Below are 20,996 nucleotides of genomic sequence, written 5' to 3'. Positions count from 1 at the left end.
AGCCTTACTCTGCTGAGGCGTCTTCCAGTGGTGAACACTGGCTGCTGTGTAGACCCTTACTCTGCTGAGGCCTCTTCCAATCACGAACACTGGCTGCTGCACAGAGACTTCCTCTGCTGAGGCCTCTTCCAGTGGTGAACACTTCCTTCTGTGCTGAGCCTTCCCCTGCTGAGGCCTCTTCCAGTGGTGAAGACTGGCTGCCCTGCTGAGCCTTCTCCGGCTGAGTCCTCTTCCAATGGTGAACACTTCCTTCTGTGCTGAACCTTTCCCTGCCGAGGCCTCTTCCAGTGGTGAACACTGCCTGCTTTGCAGAGCCTTTCTCTGCTGAGGCATCTTCCAGTGGTGAACACTGGCTGCTATGCTGAGCCTTCCCCTGTTGAGGCCTCTTCCAGTGGTGAACACTTGCTGCGGTGGTGAACCTTCCTCTGCTGAGGCCTCTTCCAGTGGTGAACACTGCCTGCTGTGCAGAGCCTTCACCTGCTGAGGCCTCTTCCAGTGATGAACACTTGCTGCTGCACAGAGCCTTCCTCTGCTGAGGCCTCTTCCAGTGATGAACACTTCCCGCTGTGCTGAGCCTTCCCCTGCTGAGGCCTCTTCCAGTGGTGAACACTTGCTGCTGTGCTGAGCCTTCCCCTGCTGAGGCCTCTTCCAGTGGTGAACACTGCCTGCTGTGCAGAGCCTTCACCTGCTGAGGCCTCTTCCAGTGGTGAACACTAGCTGCTGTGCTGAGCCTTCCTCTGCTGAGGCATCTTCCAGTGATGAACACTTGCTGCGGTGGTGAACCTTCCTCTGCTGAGGCCTCTTCCAGTGGTGAACACTTCCTTCTGTGCTGAGCCTTCCCCTGCTGAGGCCTCTTCCAGTGATGAACACTTGCTGCTGCACAGAGCCTTCCTCTCCCTCCTGAGGCCTCTTCCAGTGATGAACACTTCCCGCTGTGCTGAGCCTTCCCCTGCTGAGGCCTCTTCCAGTGGTGAACACTGGCTGCTGTGCTAGCCTTCCTCTGCTGAGGCCTCTTCCAGTGGTGAACACTTCCTTCTGTGCTGAACCTTTCCCTGCCGAGGCCTCTTCCAGTGGTGAACACTGCCTGCTTTTCAGAGCCTTTCTCTGCTGAGGCCTCTTCCAGTGGTGAACACTGGCTGCTGTGCACTGACTGCTGAGTCTTTCCTGCTGAGGCCTCTTCCAGTGGTGAACACTGCCTGCTGTGCACAGCCTTCCCCTGCTGAGGCCTCCTCCAGTGGTGAACTTGTGCTGCTCTGTTTAGCCTTCCTCTGCTGGGGCCTCTTCCAGTGGTGAACACTGGCTGCTGTGCTGAGCCTTCCCCTGCTGAGGCCTCTTCCAGTGGTGAACACTTGCTGCTGTGCTAAGCCTTCTCCTGCTGAGGCCTCTTCCAGTGGTGAACAAGGGCTGCTGTGCTGAGCCTTCCTCTGCTGAGACTTCTTCCAGTGGTGAACACTGGCTGCTGTGCTAGCCTTCCTCTGCTGAGGCCTCTTCCAGTGATGAACACTTCCTGCTGTGCTGAGCCTTCCCCTGCTGAGGCCTCTTCCAGTGGTGAACACTTGCTGATCTGCTGAGCCTTACGCTGCTGAGGCCTCTTCCAGTGGTGAACACTGCCTGCTGTGCTGAGCCTTCCCCTGCTGAGAGCTCTTCCAGTGGTGAACACTAGCTGCTGTGCTGAGCCTTCCCCTGCTGAGGCCTCTTCCAGTGGTGAAGACTGGCTGCTGTGCTGAGCCTTCTCCTACTGAGGCCTCTTCCAGTGGTGAACACTGCCTGCTTTGCAGAGCCTTTCTCTGCTGAGGCGTCTTCCAGTGGTGAACACTGGGTGCTGTGGTGAACCTTCCTCTGCTGAGGCCTCTTCCAGTGGTGAACACTGCCTGCTGTGCAGAGCCTTCCCCTGCTGTGGCCTCTTCCAGTGATGAACACTTGCTGCTGCACAGAGCCTTCCTCTGCTGAGGCCTCTTCCAGTGATGAACACTTCCCGCTGTGCTGAGCCTTCCCCTGCTGAGCCCTCTTCCAGTGGTGAACACTTGCTGCTGTGCTGAGCCTTCCCCTGCTGAGGCCTCTTCCAGTGGTGAACACTGGCTGCTGTGCACTGACTGCTGAGTCTTTCCTGCTGAGGCCTCTTCCAGTGGTGAACACTGCCTGCTGTGCACAGCCTTCCCCTGCTGAGGCCTCCTCCAGTGGTGAACATGTGCTGCTCTGTTGAGCCTTCCTCTGCTGGGGCCTCTTCCAGTGGTGAACACTGACTGCTGTGCACTGACTGCTGAGTCTTTCCTGCTGAGGCCTCTTCCAGTGGTGGACACTGGCTGCTGTGCTAAGCCTTCCCCTGCTGAGGCCTCTTCCAGTGGTGAACAAGGGCTGCTGTGCTGAGCCTTCCTCTGCTGAGACTTCTTCCAGTGGTGAACACTGACTGCTGTGCAGAGCCTTCCCCTGCTGAGGCCTCTTCCAATGGTGAACACTTGCTGATCTGCTGAGCCTTACTCTGCTGAGGCGTCTTCCAGTGGTGAACACTGGCTGCTGTGTAGACCCTTACTCTGCTGAGGCCTCTTCCAATCACGAACACTGGCTGCTGCACAGAGACTTCCTCTGCTGAGGCCTCTTCCAGTGGTGAACACTTCCTTCTGTGCTGAGCCTTCCCCTGCTGAGGCCTCTTCCAGTGGTGAAGACTGGCTGCTGTGCTGAGCCTTCTCCGGCTGAGTCCTCTTCCAATGGTGAACACTTCCTTCTGTGCTGAACCTTTCCCTGCCGAGGCCTCTTCCAGTGGTGAACACTGCCTGCTTTGCAGAGCCTTTCTCTGCTGAGGCATCTTCCAGTGGTGAACACTGGCTGCTATGCTGAGCCTTCCCCTGTTGAGGCCTCTTCCAGTGGTGAACACTTGCTGCGGTGGTGAACCTTCCTCTGCTGAGGCCTCTTCCAGTGGTGAACACTGCCTGCTGTGCAGAGCCTTCACCTGCTGAGGCCTCTTCCAGTGATGAACACTTGCTGCTGCACAGAGCCTTCCTCTGCTGAGGCCTCTTCCAGTGATGAACACTTCCCGCTGTGCTGAGCCTTCCCCTGCTGAGGCCTCTTCCAGTGGTGAACACTTGCTGCTGTGCTGAGCCTTCCCCTGCTGAGGCCTCTTCCAGTGGTGAACACTGCCTGCTGTGCAGAGCCTTCACCTGCTGAGGCCTCTTCCAGTGGTGAACACTAGCTGCTGTGCTGAGCCTTCCTCTGCTGAGGCATCTTCCAGTGATGAACACTTGCTGCGGTGGTGAACCTTCCTCTGCTGAGGCCTCTTCCAGTGGTGAACACTTCCTTCTGTGCTGAGCCTTCCCCTGCTGAGGCCTCTTCCAGTGATGAACACTTGCTGCTGCACAGAGCCTTCCTCTCCTGAGGCCTCTTCCAGTGATGAACACTTCCCGCTGTGCTGAGCCTTCCCCTGCTGAGGCCTCTTCCAGTGGTGAACACTGGCTGCTGTGCTAGCCTTCCTCTGCTGAGGCCTCTTCCAGTGGTGAACACTTCCTTCTGTGCTGAACCTTTCCCTGCCGAGGCCTCTTCCAGTGGTGAACACTGCCTGCTTTTCAGAGCCTTTCTCTGCTGAGCGTCTTCCAGTGGTGAACACTGGGTGCTGTGGTGAGCCTTCCCCTGCTGAGGCCTCTTCCAGTGATGAACACTTGCTGCTGCACAGAGCCTTCCTCTGCTGAGGCCTCTTCCAGTGATGAACACTTCCCGCTGTGCTGAGCCTTCCCCTGCTGAGGCCTCTTCCAGTGGTGAACACTTGCTGCTGTGCTGAGCCTTCCCCTGCTGAGGCCTCTTCCAGTGGTGAACACTGGCTGCTGTGCACTGACTGCTGAGTCTTTCCTGCTGAGGCCTCTTCCAGTGGTGAACACTGCCTGCTGTGCACAGCCTTCCCCTGCTGAGGCCTCCTCCAGTGGTGAACATGTGCTGCTATGCTGAGCCTTCCCCTGCTGAGGCCTCTTCCAGTGATGAACACTTGCTGCTGCACAGAGACTTCCCCTGCTGAGGCCTCTTCCAGAGGTGAACACTGCCTGCTGTGCTGAGCCTTCCCCTGCTGAGGCCTCATCCAGTGATGAACACTGGGTGCTGTACTGAGCCTTCCCCTGCTGAGGCCTCTTCCAGTGGTGAACACTTGCTGCTGTGCTGAGCCTTCCCCTGCTGAGGCCTCTTCCAGTGCTGAACACTGGCTGCTGTACACTGACTGCTGAGTCTTTCCTGCTGAGGCCTCGTCCAGTGATGAACGCTGCCTGCTGTGCACAGCCTTGCCCTGCTGAGGCCTCCTCCAGTGGTGAACATGTGCTGCTCTGTTGAGCCTTCCTCTGCTGAGGCCTCTTCCAGTGGTGAACACTGGCTGCTGTGCTAGCCTTCCTCTGCTGAGGCCTCTTCCAGTGGTGAACACTGGCTGCTGTGTTGAGCCGTCCCCTGCTGAGAGCTCTTCCAGTGGTGAACACTTGCTGCTGTGCTGAGCCTTCCTCTGCTGAGGCATCTTCCAGTGGTGAACACTGCCTGCTGTGCAGAGCCTTTCACTGTCCAGGCCTCTTCCAGAGGTGAACACTGACTGCTGTGCACTGGTTGATGTACTGAGCCTTCCCCTGCTGAGGCCTCTTCCAGTGGTGAACACTGGCTGCTGTGCTAGCCTTCCCCTGCTGAGGCCTCTTCCAGTGGTGAACACTTGCTGCTGTGCTGAGCCTTCCTCTGCTGAGGCCTCTTCCAGTGGTGAACACTGGCTGCTGTGCCGAGCCTTACTCTGCTGAGGCCTCTTCCAGTGGTGAACACTGGCTGCTGTGTTGAGCCGTCCCCTGCTGAGAGCTCTTCCAGTGGTGAACACTTGCTGCTGTGCTGAGCCTTCCTCTGCTGAGGCATCTTCCAGTGGTGAACACTGCCTGTGTGCAGAGCCTTTCACTGTCCAGGCCTCTTCCAGAGGTGAACACTGACTGCTGTGCACTGGTTGATGTACTGAGCCTTTCCCTGCTGAGGCCTCTTCCAGTGGTGAACACTTGCTGATCTGCTGAGCCTTCCCCTGCTGAGGCCTCTTCCAGTGGTGAACACTGCCTGCTGTGGTAGCCTTCCTCTGCTGAGGCCTCTTCCAGTGGTGAACACTGGCTGCTGTGGTAGCCTTCCTCTGCTGAGGCCTCTTCCAGTGGTGAACACTGCCTGCTGTGCACAGCCTTGCTCTGCTGAGACCTCCTCCAGTGGTGAACATGTGCTGCTCTGTTGAGCCTTTCACTGTCCAGGCCTCTTCCAGAGGTGAACACTGACTGCTGTGCACTGGTTGATGTACTGAGCCTTTCCCTGCTGAGGCCTCTTCCAGTGGTGAACACTGGCTGCTGTGGTAGCCTCCTCCTCCTGAGGCCTCTTCCAGAGGTGAGCACTGGCTGCTATGCTGAGCCTTCCTCCACTGAGTTCCCCAGTAGAATGTTCCCGAAGGCTCCCAGCAGATCAGCCTCAGCGATAAAAGATTTCCATCCCCATGCAGGTTCAGAAGATGAAGGCAGAGAGATTGAAATGCTAATTTTGCCCACTTCTTATCAGCTTGCCATCCAGTCATAATGCAGCGCCTGCCCTCGAGGCACACACGCGTCCTAACATTTTCATTTTCCACAGAAAATCAGTTTGCAGATTATACAGTAGTTTGTTCAGGAGCTATTTATCTACAAATCAAGGGAGGTCCATTATAAGTAGGTGGCGTGCAAGTTGTTTCTCAGTGAGCATTAAAAGAGTGCCTCGGAGGCAGGTGCGCCTGTGAGAGGCTGCAAGCATCACCTCGCCTGGTGTTTGTCACTCTACCCCGGTGTAGGATTTTTTTTATTTATTTATATTTAGTTAATATTATAAATACTATTACAATACAGTACAATACAATTTACATCTTTTGGCAATTCCGTACAGTGCGGACATTGCCCAGAGGCTTCAGAGCACTTCATAATAAAGCCAGAGCATATCAATAGCAACTAGAAAATATACATGCGCATTAGAGGTGGAGCGCGCACCGCGCCAGCCTCCCCGTGAGGTGGAGCGCGTCCCACGTGTTCACTGTGCGACACGGCAGTGACGAGTGGGTGGTACGGTACCAGGAGCTGGACACTTGCTCGTGCCGGCTGGATCGCTCTGCACTTGACGGAAGTGTGAGGGGAGGGAGCGGGGCAGGCCACGCGCCAAGAGCGCTGAGGTCTTTTTTTCAAGGTAACATGACGGTCAGGCAGCGGCTCGGCGGGAGGGAGTTCCATATTCCTGTGGCACTTCCAGAGAAGGATTGGTTCAAGTATCGCTCATGCCTGGCGGTGCGGGGTTCGAGGAGGAGCCGCTTAGCAGTTCGGGAGCCTCGGCCAGCGCCTGAGATATTCTCTTCCTCAGCGAGGGAGGAGGGTGAAGACAAGTGAACAGCTCTATGAGTGGTGCCGGCAGTTTTAAGTTGAGCTCTCACCTCCATGGGAAGCCGCCGAAGGGGACGTCGAATGCGGGAGATGGGACTGAGGGCCATATGCACGAACACTTTTTCCCATAGACACAGAATGGGTAAAAACCTTTGCTACATCTGGCCCTGAACTTCTTGTGTCCTGTCACGCAGCGGGCTGCTGCATAGGACTGCTCTGAGAGGACCTCGGTGGACTCAGTGCGTGCCGGATAGCAGTGCGGGTCCGCAGTTGAGTCTAGAGAGCATTAACACCTGGACAGCAGATTTAGGGTTTTCTGGGGGGATGAGGTTCATGATTCCCCCAAAAGTCTGGCTCTGGAGGTTAAGATACCTGTCACCCTCTGCACCCCAGGCCACTGCCTGGTTCAAATAGGTGTCCTCTCCTGCACTGCAATGAACTGTTATTGTGCATACGTGGCACCTCATAGCCCTGACAAGATGTGAACCACAACTTCATGCAGGTACCACACCACGTGGGGATATGTGTGTCTGTTATGTACCTGTACAGGAAGGGCCGGTTGCAGGAATTAGCTGGGGATTGGGAGTTCAGGACCTGTTGTCAGTTTATGGCAGGATTCTCCTTTAAGACTGTGGCAGACTAAAGACAGTAAGGTTAAGGGGCGGGACTTCCAGGTTAAGACAGGCAGAGATACTATGTCATCACCTGTTAGGCTAATGGACTCACATTTGCTCTTTGCATGACTTCTGCCTGCTTCCCTGACTTGGCCCTTGGACTTTTATCTGGTTTTTTTGTATTCCTGTGTTTCCCTGCCCTGTTCCATTTCACTTCCGGTGGATCCCTGGCATGCTCATCAGCTGTCTTACCAACTTCCTCCAGTTTGGCCTTGGTACACTCATCCCTGCCAAGTGTCCCAGGTCCATGCGTGATGCGCTGCTCCAGTCCAGGTTCTTCCTTTGAATTCTGGGACTTGTAGTCTTGTATATTCCATAATATAACAGGACTACAAGTCCCAGGATCAAAGGAAAAACGTGGCCTGCAGTAGCACATCACGTATGTACCTGGGACACTGTGTCCCGCCATCTTGAAGGCAGTAAGTAGTTGAGACGGTCAGTCATCTTTGTAAGCTTGAATGCTCCCTCCTTGCACACAGAGCCAGTCTCGGGCCAGAGTACATCAGTCAATAACTTCCCTGTGACACGAGACATAAGAGGAGAGAGAGGAGGGCACAGAAGGATTTGATGTGAGGTTTGTTTCTCTTTCAATTCCACCCCCCTTTGCCACTCTCTCTCTCTCTTCAGAGAGTGATCTTGTCTGTATACTCCCTCTCACTTCAGAGAGTGATCCTGTCTGTATACTCTCTCTCTCTTCAGAGAGTGATCCTCTGTCTGTATACTCTCTCTTCAGAGAGTGAGCCTGTCAGTGTACTCTCTCCCTTGAGAGAGATCCTGTCTGTATACTCTCTCTCTTCAGAGAGTGATCCTGCCTGTATACTCTCTCTCCTCAGAGAGTGATCCTGTGTGTATACTCCCTCTCTCTTCAGAGAGTGATCCTGTCTGTATACTCTCTCTCTCTCTCTTCAGAGAGTGATCCTCTATCTGTATACTCTCTCTTCAGAGAGTGAGCCTGTCAGTGTACTCTCTCCCTTAAGAGAGAGATCCTGTCTGTAAACTCTCTCTCTTCAGAGAGTGATCCTGCCTGTATACTCTCTCACCTCAGAGAGTGATCCTCTGTATCTATACTCTCTCCTCAGAGAGTGATCTTGTCTGTCTACTCCCTCTCTCTCCAGAGAGTGATCCTCTGTCTGTATACTCTCTCTCTGGAGAGAGAGTGACCCTGTCTGTATACTCTCTCCCTCTTAAGAGAGTGATCCTGTCTGTATACTCTCTCTCTCCTCAGAGAGTGATCCTTTGTGTATACTCTCTCTCTCCTCAGAGAGTGACCCTGTGTGTATACTCTCTCTCTCTTCAGAGAGTGACCCTGTCTGTATACTCTCTCCCTCTTAAGAGAGTGATTCTGCCTGTATAGTCTCTCTCTCTCAAGAGAGTGATCCTGTCTGTATAGTCTCTCTCTCCTCAGAGAGTGATCCTGTCTGTATACTCCTTCTCTCTTCAGAGAGTCAATCTGTCTGTATACTCCCTCTCTCTTCAGAGAGTGACCCTGTCTGTATACTCCCGCTCTGTTCGGAGAATGATCCTGCCTGTATAGTCTCTCTCTCTCTTGAGAGAGTGGTCCTATGTGTGTATACTCTGTCCCTCTCTTCAGAGAGTGATCCTGTCTCTATAGTCCTTCACGCTTCAGTAATTGTTACTCCAGATCAGGGCAGTGGGACACACACCGCTGCCCTCCTTGTTGAAAGCCCCTCATGCATGTGGCTGCCCTACATACATGCTGACCTGTGGGAATTGTCCTGGGTTGAGTAATTACAGGTAGGTTGGGGCTGCGCAGGTGTCCTCAGTCACCCCCCCCCCCGAACTGCGTGTTCTGTGAGCGCATTTAGAATCTTTAATTTGCATTTTGTGCAGCTGTTCCAGTTGTTAAGAGAATGCTCTTGCAGCCCTTTCATGTGTTGAAGGAACATGTCTGCGCTCACCACTCCTGTGCCTCACACCTGCGCGTGGTGGTGAGCCACAGTGTATGGCCATCAGAGAGGTACTGTGTGATCCTGTGCACATGGTCCTTTCACGTGCACGTCATGACCCGCCTGTCCCTCTCGGATAGAAGTGCGGGCTTTGTTGTGACACTAGGGCCCTAATATAAGAAAAATGTCGCTGCTCCCTGTCACGGCTTGCAGGAGTTACAGGGGGTGGGGCGACGTACCTGACGTACCTGTTCAAATGTACCTGCACGCTGCGTCGCTGCCCCTCAGCAGCAGGCAGGCACCGGCTCGCAGCCTGCCTTGCGCCAATCCTGACGCTGCTCAGAGCAGCATTACGATTGGCCGGGAGCGCCCAGCCAGGGTTCTCTCTTCCGTCGCTGAGGGCAGGCACCGGCTCCCAGCCTGCCCTGCTCCAACCCTGACGCTGCTCAGAGCAGCATTACGATTGGCCGGGAGCGCCCAGCCAGGGCTCTCCCAGTCAGACTGGGAGCCTGTGCATGCTCTCTCCAGCCCAACAACACAGTGCCCAAGGCGGCCGGACAAACACACATGCGCTCCGAGGGTTGAGTGTAGATACGGTGCATTCCTGCCCTTCGATTTGGCGTAGGGCAGCGCAGCAAAAAGACGGACAGAGCTGCCATCCGCCATAGCTCTGTCAATGAGGCCCTTAGTGTAAGGGAGCGCGAGAGAAGCCTTCAAGAAGACGCTCACTGGAACTCAAACCAAATGTTCCGCCACACCACTTTTGAAGTTCACCAGCCACCACTGATATCCCGTCCGCCGACATCTAATTCCCATTATTTCCTATGGGATTTATATTTCAGGGAGATATCTGGGATATCTGTCACCATTGTCACGGAGTAACCCGTCCGCCAATATCTCAATCAGGCGCTACATGTGGGCTCGGTGTGGATTACGGCGGGGTTCCCAGAGTCCACATACAGAGGGTGTCTTGACCTGCTGTGCATATGATGGTCTCAGGTTTGTCTGAATAGATTTCTGCGGCCTGGTGCACATATATTTTGCCTCTGACGGTGTTACTTTGGTAATCCTGCGTGAGTAATGGGATGTACACGTGGATTCGGAGTCATGGTAGTGGCTCCGATCCCACACACCTCATCCCGTATCCCGTTACCCGCCCACCCTGCTTGGACGGGTAATAGGAGAGTACTTGCAACCTCAGGATGAGCTGAGCTTTTGTGGAAAGTACCTTTTACAAAAATGAAAGAAGGCTGCTTGGTGCCAGTGCCGGGGTGAGGCATGGACTCACAACTGCACCAGTGAGGAATGGGGCGAGGAAAGAGGAATCGGAGTAATGAAGATTATCAGGAAGTAATCCGGACACTCGTAGTCATACCACAGATGTGAAAGGGTCACAAGCGCATGGGGCATGGAAAGGTGGACGTCTCACGCGTGGCACAGTTCACTGCCGGCTCCGCAAGACAGGGGAGTGATGTTGGCACATGTTAGTACTGCAGGTATCAGGTCACTTCCTGTTGGACAGCCTGCCCCATGCCATTATGGGTACAAGAAGTACATTGCCTGTGCAGCTTCTTGTTGGTGTCATGGGCTGAGTAGGGTCTCCTCCAGGGGGCCCTCTGCTCACAGAACCTGGGCTCCCTGGTGCCAAGTGGTGCCAGGTCAGCTGCCTCCCTGCAGTGCTGCTCATCACATGCTGCTGTCCTGCGGCTGGTGCCAGGTGGTGCCAGACCAGCTGCCCCTGCAGTGCTTCTCAACACATGCTGTTGCCCCTGTGGCTGGTGCCATGCGGTGCCAGACCAGCTGCCCCTGCAGTGCTTCTCAACACATGCTGTTGCCCCTGTGGCTGGTGCCATGCGGTGCCACACCAGCTGCCCCCCTGCAGTGCTGTACACATCACATGCTGTTGCCCTGCGGCTGGTGCCAGGTGGTGCCAGGCCAAAGGCCCCCCTGCAGTGCTGTACACCAGATGCTGCTGCCCCTGTGGCTGGTGCCAGGCGGTGCCAGGCCAGTTGCCCCCTGTAGTGTTGTACATCAGATGCTGCTGCCCTTCGGCTGGTGCTAGGCAGTGCCAGGCCAGCTGCCCCCCCCCCCCCCCCGCAGTGATACTCAACAAATGCTGCTGCCCTGCGGTTGGGCCAGGCGGTGCCAGGCCAGCTGTCCCCCTGCAGTGATGCTCAACAAATGCTGCTGCCCTGCGGCTGGTGCTAGGCGGTGACAGGCCAGCTGCCCCCCCCCCCCTGCAGTGATGCTCATCACATGCTGCAGCCCTGGGGCTGGTGCCAGGCCAGCTGCCCCCCTGCAGTGCTCTAAATCACGTGCTGCTGCCCTGCGGCTGGTGCCAGCATGGATCAGACCTGGCACTGCGCCCAGCTCCTGCCAGACTGGTTTATTGTCTGAATAACACATTGCCTAATTAACTCCCCGCCAGAGGCTCCTGCTGGCTTCTCCAGCGCCTTCGGTGCCCCCCCGGGAGTCTCTCATGTGAGCACCGTCAGCTTCCGGCACCCTCCCAGATCCTGTTGGCATCTGTTTATGCACCTCCGATGGCCGATGGGCATAAAACCCCTGCACAGGTGCTGACTCCGCCCTTTGGAGTAAAGTGCACAGGAGATCCCCCACTGATGCAGCCCATGGACGGCAGGAGCTCCACCCCCACAGGGCCCCCACATCCCCCATTGCAAGGGGTTCAGAGGACGGAAGCTCCCCCCACCCCCGGGCACCCACACCCCCCAGTGCAATGGGTGCAGAGGACAGGAGCTCCCCCCCACACCCACCCTGGGCACCCACACCCCCCAGTTCAAGGGGTGCAGGGGATAGGAGCTCCCCCCCACACCCACCCTGGGCACCCACACCCCCCAGTTCAAGGGGTGCAGGGGATAGGAGCTCCCCCCCACACCCACCCTGGGCACCCACACCCCCCAGTTCAAGGGGTGCAGGGGATAGGAGCTCCCCCCCACACCCACCCTGGGCACCCACATCCCCCAGTTCAAGGGGTGCAGGGGATAGGAGCTCCCCCCCCACCCAGGCGCCCCCGCATCCGACAGTCTACCCCAGTGTAACGGGTACAGAGGGCAGGAGCTCCCCCACCCGGACGCCAACAGTGCAGGGGGTGCAAAGGACAGAAGCTCTCCCCCCTTTCCCCCCGGGCACCCACATCCTCCAGTTGAAGGGGTGCAGAGGGCAGGAGCTCCCCACTCCCCGGACCCCCTCTGTCCGCCCCCAGTGCAGGGGGTGCAGAGGGCAGCCCCCCCCCCCAGGACCCTCAGTCCGCCCCCAGTGCAGGGGGTGCAGAGGGCAGCTCCCCCCCCCCCCTCAAGGACCCTCAGTCCGCCCCCAGTGCAGGGGGTGCAGAAGGCAGCCACCCCCAAGGACCCTCAGTCCGCCCCCAGTGCAGGGGGTGCAGAGGGCAGGAGTTACCCACTCCCCCCCCCCCGGGCTCCTCAGTCCGCCTCCAGTGCAGGGGGTGCAGAGGGCAGGCCGGGTGTATGATGCCCACCCCTAGGGCTGGTCAGGGCAGCTCCTGAGTGGACTCCTAGGGGCGCCGCTCCTTGGCAGTGCCACAGCATTGGCAGGAAGCCGCTGCCAGGCTTACAAGAATCCAGTGGCGTCGTCACATCTGTGCGTCAAGAGTGACGCACTCCCAGGGCGGTGCGACCGGTGCCGCGGCACCGGGCGCTGACCCGGAGGGGGCACTGACCTTGCGGGGGGGGGGGGGTATTTAACAATAACTTACAATTTAACAGCAGCTGCTGCAGAGTTCCTTGTGCGTCCACCTTGCAGGCAGCAATAAAAATGTCAAGATACCTCTGGGGATCAGTGTTCCTGTTAGAGAGAGCGAGCAGCGCTACGCCCACTGGCAGGATTCACTCGCCACAGAGTAGCGCGGAGGGTTAATGCGCCTGCTGCCTAGAACAGATCTGTATTTTATGTGGATAGCCGAGTGCACCAGTAAAGATGGCCTTTACAAGCGCTATAAACCAAATGAAATGTATGTGAGAGAGGCGCTATGGAGGGATGAGGGGCACTTTAGCCCGGTGGTAGTGAGGGAATCTGAGGAGGTGGTCGTGGGGTGTGGAGGCACCAAAAAGACCCTTGCACCAGGCACCACCAGGCACCACCAGGCACCAGCCCTACAGCCGGCCCTGCGCGTCACCTGTCGTCACTTCCGGCACTCTCACCCAGTAGACGGGGGGAGTGAGGGCAATGTCGGCCAAGGCAGGGTGAACTCACTCCACTGGGCCCCGCCATCCGTCAGAACTACCCTCCACCCTCACCGCCTGGCCTGGATCTGGTCTTTCTCTGCTATAAGTTCTGGTAATATGATCATTCCTTGCTGTCTGGGGGCACTGAGGGATGCAGCTCGCCGTCTGCATCAGTGCCAGGCCTGCGAGAGCCATGCGCAGTTCCTTCCTTTGACTGATGTCCTGGGACCAAAATCACACGGTTCACACGCTCATCACGGAGGCACCGGGCTCACTCAGGCCTGAGCAGACTCCACACTAGTTTCTGACTCCCACTGTCCTGGCCCTCCAACTGGAGCCAGAAATGGACATTGATGAGGGACCCTGTGCACCTCGCTGGATTACAAACTGGAAATACTCAGGAGACATCTCCAGGTCTCTAGATGCCCTGTGTGGGCCACATCCCAGGAAGTCATCTTCCAGAGGGACACTAATCCGGGGAAGAGACACTCCTAGGAGGGCACTAATCCGGGGAAGAGAGAAACCTAGGAAGACACTAATCCAGGGAAGAGAGACACTTATGAAGGCACTAATCCAGGGAAGAGAGAAACCTAGGAAGGCACTAATCCAGGGAAGAGAGAAACCTAGGAAGGCGCTAATCCAGGGAAGAGAGACTCCTAGGAAGGCACTAATCCAGGGAAGAGAGACACCTAGGAAGGCACTAATCCAGGGAAGAGAGAAACCTAGGAAGGCGCTAATCCAGGGAAGAGACACTCCTAGGAAGGCACTAATCCAGGCAAGAAAGACACCTAGGAAGGCACTAATCCAGGGAAGAGAGAAACCTAGGAAGGCACTAATCGAGGGAAGAGAGAAACCTAGGAAGGCGCTAATCCAGGGAAGAGAGACTCCTAGGAAAGTGCTAATCCAGGGAAGAGAGACACATAGGAAGGTACTCATCCAAGGAAGAGAGACTCCTAGGAAGGCACTAATCCAGGGAAGAGAGACACCTAGGAAGGCACTAATCCAGGGAAGAGAGAAACCTAGGAAGGCGCTAATCCAGGGAAGAGACACTCCTAGGAAGGCACTAATCCAGGCAAGAAAGACACCTAGGAAGGCACTAATCCAGGGAAGAGAGAAACCTAGGAAGGCACTAATCGAGGGAAGAGAGAAACCTAGGAAGGCGCTAATCCAGGGAAGAGAGACTCCTAGGAAAGTGCTAATCCAGGGAAGAGAGACACATAGGAAGGTACTCATCCAAGGAAGAGAGACACCTCGGAAGGCTCTAATCCAGGGAAGAGACAAACTTCGGAAGGTGCTAATCCAGGGAAGAGAGAAACCTCGGAAGGAGCTAATCCAGGGAAGAGAGAAACCTAGTGTAGGAGGCTGGCCTGGTTTGTAGTGGGTACCAAGGGGTATTTAGACTCTGCACCAGGTCCAGTTATCCCTTATTAGTGTAGAAGAGGTGTTCTAGCAGTTTAGGCTGATAGAAAAGGGTAGTTTAGCAGAGCAGTTTAGGCTGAACTAGGAGACATGCAAAGCTCCCACTATACCACTGGTGTCATATGCACAATATCATAAGAAAACACAATACACAGATATACTAAAAATAAAGGAACTTTATTTTTATGACAATATGCCAAAAGTATGTCAGTGAGTACCCTCAGTATGAGGATGCCAAATATACACAAGATATATGTACACAATACCAAAAATATGCAGTAATAGCAATAGAAAGCAATGCAAGCAATGTACAGTCACAATGGATTGCAATGAGGGCACATAGGGATAGGGGCAACACAAACCATACACTCCAAAAGTGGAATGCGAACCACGAATGGACCCCAAACCTATGTGAGCTTGTAGAGGGTCGCTGGGACTGTAAGAAAACAGTGAGGGTTAGAAAAATAGCCCACCCCAAGACCCTGAAAAGTGGGTGCAAAATGCACCTAAGATCCCCAGAGAGCACAGAAGTCGTGATAGGGGAATTCTGCAAGGAAGACCAACACCAGCAATGCAACAACGATGGATTTCCAGACGAGAGAACTTGTGGAACAAGGGGACCAAGTCCAAGAGTCACACTCAAGTCGTGAGTGGGCAGATGCCCAAGAAATGCCAGCTGAGGGTGCAAAGAAGCTGCCAGCGGATGGTAGAAGCTGTGGATTCTGCAAGAACGAAGAGGACTAGGAACTTCCCCTTTGGAGGATGGATGTCCCACGTCGTGAAGAAGCTTGCAGAGGTGTTTCCATGCAGAAAGACCGCAAACAAGCCTTGCTAGCTGCAAGGGTTGCGGTTAGGGTTTTTGGATGCTGCTGTGGCCCAGGAGGGACCAGGATGTCGCCAATTGCGTGAGGAGACAGAGGGGGTGCCCAGCAAGACAAAAGGGCCCACTCAGAAGCAAGCAGCATCCGCAGAAGTGCCGGAACAGGCACGACGAAGAAGAGTGAACCGGAGCTCACCCGAAGTCACAAAAGAAGGTCCCACGACGCCGGAGGACAACTCAGGAGGTCGTGCACTGCAGGTTAGAGTGTCGGGGACCCAGGCTTGGCTGTGCACAAAGGAAATCCTGGAAGAGTGCACAGGAGCCGGAGCAGCTGCAAATCACGCGGTACCCAGCAATGCAGTCTAGCGTGGGGAGGCAAGGACTTACCTCCACCAAACTTGGACTGAAGAGTCACTGGACTGTGGGAGTCACTTGGACAGAGTTGCTGAGTTCCAGTGACCACGGCCGTCGTGCTGAGAGGAGACCCAGAGGACCGGTGATGCAGTCTTTTGGTGCCTGCGGTTGCCGGGGGAAGATTCTGTCGACCCACGGGAGATTTCTTCGGAGCTTCTAGTGCAGAGAGGAGGCAGACTACCCCCACAGCCTGCACCACCAGGAAACAGTCGAGAAGGCGGCAGGATGAGCGATACAAGGTTGCAGTAGTCGTCTTTGCTACTTTGTTGCGGTTTTGCATGCGTCCTGAGCAGTCAGTAGTCGATTCCTTGACAGAAGGTGAAGATAGAGATGCAGAGGAACTCTGATGAGCTCTTGCATTCGTTATCTAAAGAATTCCCCAAAGCAGAGACCCTAAATAGCCAGAAAAGGAGGTTTGGCTACTTAGGAAGGAGGATAGGCTAGCAACACAGGTAAGAGCCTATCAGAAGGAGTCTCTGACGTCACCTGCTGGCACTGTCCACTCAGAGCAGTCCAGTGTGCCAGCAGCACCTCTGTTTACAAGATGGCAGAGGTCTGGAGCACACTGGAGGAGCTCTGGACACCTCCCAGGGGAGGTGCAGGTCAGGGGAGTGGTCACTCCCCTTTCCTTTGTCCAGTTTCGCGCCAGAGCAGGGCTGGGGGATCCCTGAACCGGTGTAGACTGGCTTATGCAGAGATGGGCACCATCTGTGCCCATCAAAGCATTTCCAGAGGCTGGGGGAGGCTACTCCTCCCCAGCCCTGACACCTTATTCGAAAGGGAGAGGGTGTAACACCCTCTCTCTGAGGAAGTCCTTTGTTCTGCCTTCCTGGGCCAAGCCTGACTGGACCCCATGAGGGCAGAAACCTGTCTGAGGGGTTGGCAGCAGCAGCAGCTGCAGTGAAACCCCGGGAAAGGTAATTTGGCAGTACCCGGGTCTGTGCTAGAGACTCAGGGGATCATGGAATTGTCTCCCCAATGCCAGAATGGCATTGGGATGACAATTCCATGATCTTAGACATGTTACATGGCCATGTTCGGAGTTACCATTGTGACGCTATACATATGTCGTGACATATGTATAGTGCATGCGTGTAATGGTGTCCCCGCTCTCACAAAGTCCGGGGAATTTGCCCTGAACAATGTGGGGGCACCTTGGCTAGTGCCAGGGTGCCCACACACTAAGTAACTTAGCACCCAACCTTTACCAGGTAAAGGTTAGACATATAGGTGACTTATAAGTTACTTAAGTGCAGTGGTAAATGGCTGTGATATAACGTGGACGTTATTTTACTCAGGCTGCAGTGGCAGGCCTGTGTAAGAATTGCCAGAGCTCCCTATGGGTGGCAAAAGAAATGCTGCAGCCCATAGGGATCTCCTGGAACCCCAATACCCTGGGTATCTCAGTACCATATACTAGGGAATTATAAGGGTGTTCCAGTATGCCAATGTAAATTGGTGAAATTGGTCACTAGCCTGTTAGTGACAATTTGGAAAGCAAAGAGAGAGCATAACCACTGAGGTTCTGGTTAGCAGGGCCTCAGTGAGACAGTTAGGCATCACACAGGGAACACATACATATAGGTCACAACCTTATGAGCACTGGGGTCCTGGCTAGCAGGGTCCCAGTGACACATAACAAACATACTGAAAACATAGGGTTTTCACTATGAGCACTGGGCCCTGGCTAGCAGGATCCCATTGAGACAGTGAAAACACCCTGACATATACTCACAAACAGGCCAAAAGTGGGGGTAAAAAGGCTAGAAAGAGGCTACTTTCTCACACCTAGAAAGGCGCTAATCCAGGGAACAGAAACTCCTAGGAAGGCGCCAATCCAGGGAAGGGAGACACCTAGGAAGGCGCTAATCCAGAGAAGAGAGAAACCTAGGAAGGCGCTCATCCAGGGAAGAGAGAAACCTAGGAAGGCGCTCATCCAGGGAAGAGAGAAACCTAGAAAGTCGCTTATCCAGGGGACAGAGACACCTAGGAAGGCGCTCATCCAGGGAAGAAAATACCTAGGAAGGCGCTCATCCAGGGAAGAGAGAAACCTAGGAAGGCGCTAATCCAGGGAACAGAGACTCCTAGAAAGGCGCTAATCCAGGGAAGAGAGACACCTATGAAGGCACTAATCCAGGGAAGAGAGAAACATAGGAATGTGCTAATCCAAGGAAGAGAGAAACCTAGGAAGGTGCTAATCCAGGGAAGAGAGAGACACCTCGGAAGGCCAGGGAAGAGAGACTCCTAGGAAGGTGCTAATCCAGGGAACAGAGAAACCTCAGAAGGCACTAATCCATGGAAGAGAGATACCTCCGAAAGGTGCTAATCCAGGGAAGAGAGAAACCTCGGAAGGCGCTAATCCAGGGAAGAGAGAAACCTAGGAAGACGCTAATCCAGGGAAGAGAGAAACCTCGGAAGGCACTAATCCATTGAAGAGAGACACCTCCGAAGGCGCTAATCCAGGGAAGAGAGAAACCTCGGAAGGCGCTAATCCAGGGAAGAGAGAAACCTAGGAAGGCACTAATCTAGGGAAGAGAGACACCTAGGAGGGCACTCATCCAGGGAAGCGAGATACCTAGGAAGGCACTCATTCAGGGAAGAGAGAAACCTAGGAAGGCACTCATCCAGGGAAGACACCAAACCAAAGAAGTGACTAATCCCGGAAGACACCAAGCCAAGGAAGAGACTAATCAAGGGGAGACACTAAGACAAGGAAGAGACTAATCCAGGGAAAACACCAAGCCAAAGAAGTGACTAATTCCAAAAGACACCAAGCCAAGGAAGAGACTAATCCAGGAAGACACCAAGCCAAATAAGAGACTAATCCGGGAAGACACCAAGACAAAGAAGAGTCTAATCCAGGAAGACACCAAGGCAAAGAAGAGACAGATCCTGGGAAGACACCAAGCCACAAACAAGACTAATCCAGGGAAGACACTAAACCAAGGAAGAGACTAATCCAGGAAGACATCCAGCCAAATAGGAGACTAATCCAGGAAGACACCAAGCCAAGAAAGAGGCTAATCCAGGAAGACATCCAGCCAAATAAGAGACTAATCCAGGAAGACACCAAGACAAAGAAGAGTCTAATCCAGGAAGACACCAAGGCAAAGAAGAGACAGATCCTGGGAAGACACCAAGCCACAAATGAGACTAATTCAGGGAAGACACTAAACCAAGGAAGAGACTAATCCAGGAATTCACTAAACCAAGGAAGAGACTAATCCAGGAAGACAGCCAGCCAAAGAAGAGACTAATCCAGGAAAACACCAAGCCAAGGAAGAGAATAATCTACGGAAAACGCCATGCCAAATAGGAGATTAATCCAGGAAGACACCAAGCCAAGGAAGAGACTAATCCAGGAAGACATCCAGACAAATAAGAGACGAATCCAGAAAGACACCAAGCCAAGGAAGAGATTTATCCAGGAAGACATCCAGCCAAAGAAGAGACAGATCCTGGGAAGACACCAAGCCAAAGATGAGACAGATCCTGGGAAGACACTAAGCCAAAGATGAGACTGATCCCAAATACACCAAGCCAAGGAAGAGACTAATCCAGGGAAGACACCAAGCCAAGGAAGAGACTAATCCAGGAAGACACCAAGCCAAAGAAGAGACTAATCCAGGGAAGCCACCAAGCCAAGGAAGAGACTAATCCAGGAAGACACCAAGCGAAGTAAGAGAATAATCCAGGGAGACACAGAGCCAAGGGAGAGACTAATCCAGGAAGACACCAAGCCAAAGAAGAGACTAATCTAGGGAAAACACCAAACCTAGGAAGAAACTAATCCAGGAAGACACATAGCCAAAGAAGAGACTAATCCAGGGAAAACACCAAACCAAGGAAGAGACTAATCCAGGAAGACACCAAGCCAAGGACGAGACTAATCCATGAAGACACCAAGCTAAGGAAGAGACTAATCCAGGAAGACACCAAGCGAAGGAAGTGACTAGTCCAGGGAAGACACCAAACCAAGGAAGAGACTAATCCAGGAAGACACCAAGCCAAAGAAGAGACTAATCCAGGAAGAGATCAAGCCTAAAAAAATGCTAATCCAGGAAGACACCAAAACAAGGGGAAGAATAATCCAGGAAGACACCAAGCCAAGGGGTAGACAGATCCCGGGAAGACACCAAGCCAAGGAAGAGAATAATCCGTGGAAGACACCAAGCCAAAGAAGAGAATAATCCAGGAAGACACCAAGCCAAAGAAGAGACAGATCCTTGGAAGACACCAAGCCAAGGAAGAGACTAATCCAGGAAGACACCAAACCAAAGAAGAGACTAATCCAGGAAGACACCAGGCCAAAGAAGAGACTACTCCAGGAAGACACCAAGCCAAGGAAGAGACTAATCCAGGAAGACACCAAGCCAAAGAAGAGACAGATCCTGTGAAGACATCAAGCCAAGGAATAGACTAATCCAGGAAGACACCAAGCCGAGGAAGAGACTAATCCAGGAAGACATCCAGCCAAATAAGAGACTAATCCAGGAAGACACCAAGCCAAGGAAGAGACTAATCCAGGAAGACATCCAGCCAAATAAGAGACTAATGCAGGAAGACACCAAGCCAAAGAAGAGACTAATCCAGGAAGACATCCAGCCAAATAAGAGACTAATCCAGGAAGACACCGAGACAAAGAAGAGACTAATCCAGGAAGATATCCAGCCAAATAAGAGACTAATCCAGGAAGACACCAAGCCAAAGAAGAGTCTAATCCAGGAAGACACCAAACCAAAGAAGAGACAGATCCTGGGAAGACACCAAGCCAAAGACGAGACTAACCCTAGTCAGACACCAAGCCGAAGAAGAGACTAATCCAGGAAGACACCAAGCCAAAGGAGAGACTAATCCAAGGAAGACACTAAAACAAGGAAGAGACTAACCCTAGTCAGACACCAAGCCAAAGAAGAGATTAATCCAGGGAAAACACCAAACCAATGAAGAGACTAATCGAGGAAGACACCAAGCCAAGGAAGAAACTAATCCATGAAGACACCAAGCTAAGTAAGAGACTAATCTAGGAAGACACCAAGCGAAGGAATAGACTAATCCAGGGAAGACACCAAACCAAGGAAGAGACTAATCGAGGAAGACACCAAGCCAAAGAAGAGACTAATCCAGGAAGAGATCAAGCCTAAAAAATTGCTAATCCAGGAAGACACCAAGACAAGGGGGAGAATAATCCA

The sequence above is a fragment of the Pleurodeles waltl genome, chromosome 5 (assembly GCF_031143425.1).
Source record: "Pleurodeles waltl isolate 20211129_DDA chromosome 5, aPleWal1.hap1.20221129, whole genome shotgun sequence".
Taxonomy (NCBI): Eukaryota; Metazoa; Chordata; class Amphibia; order Caudata; family Salamandridae; genus Pleurodeles; species Pleurodeles waltl.
Note: the sequence above shows the minus strand (reverse complement) of the source record.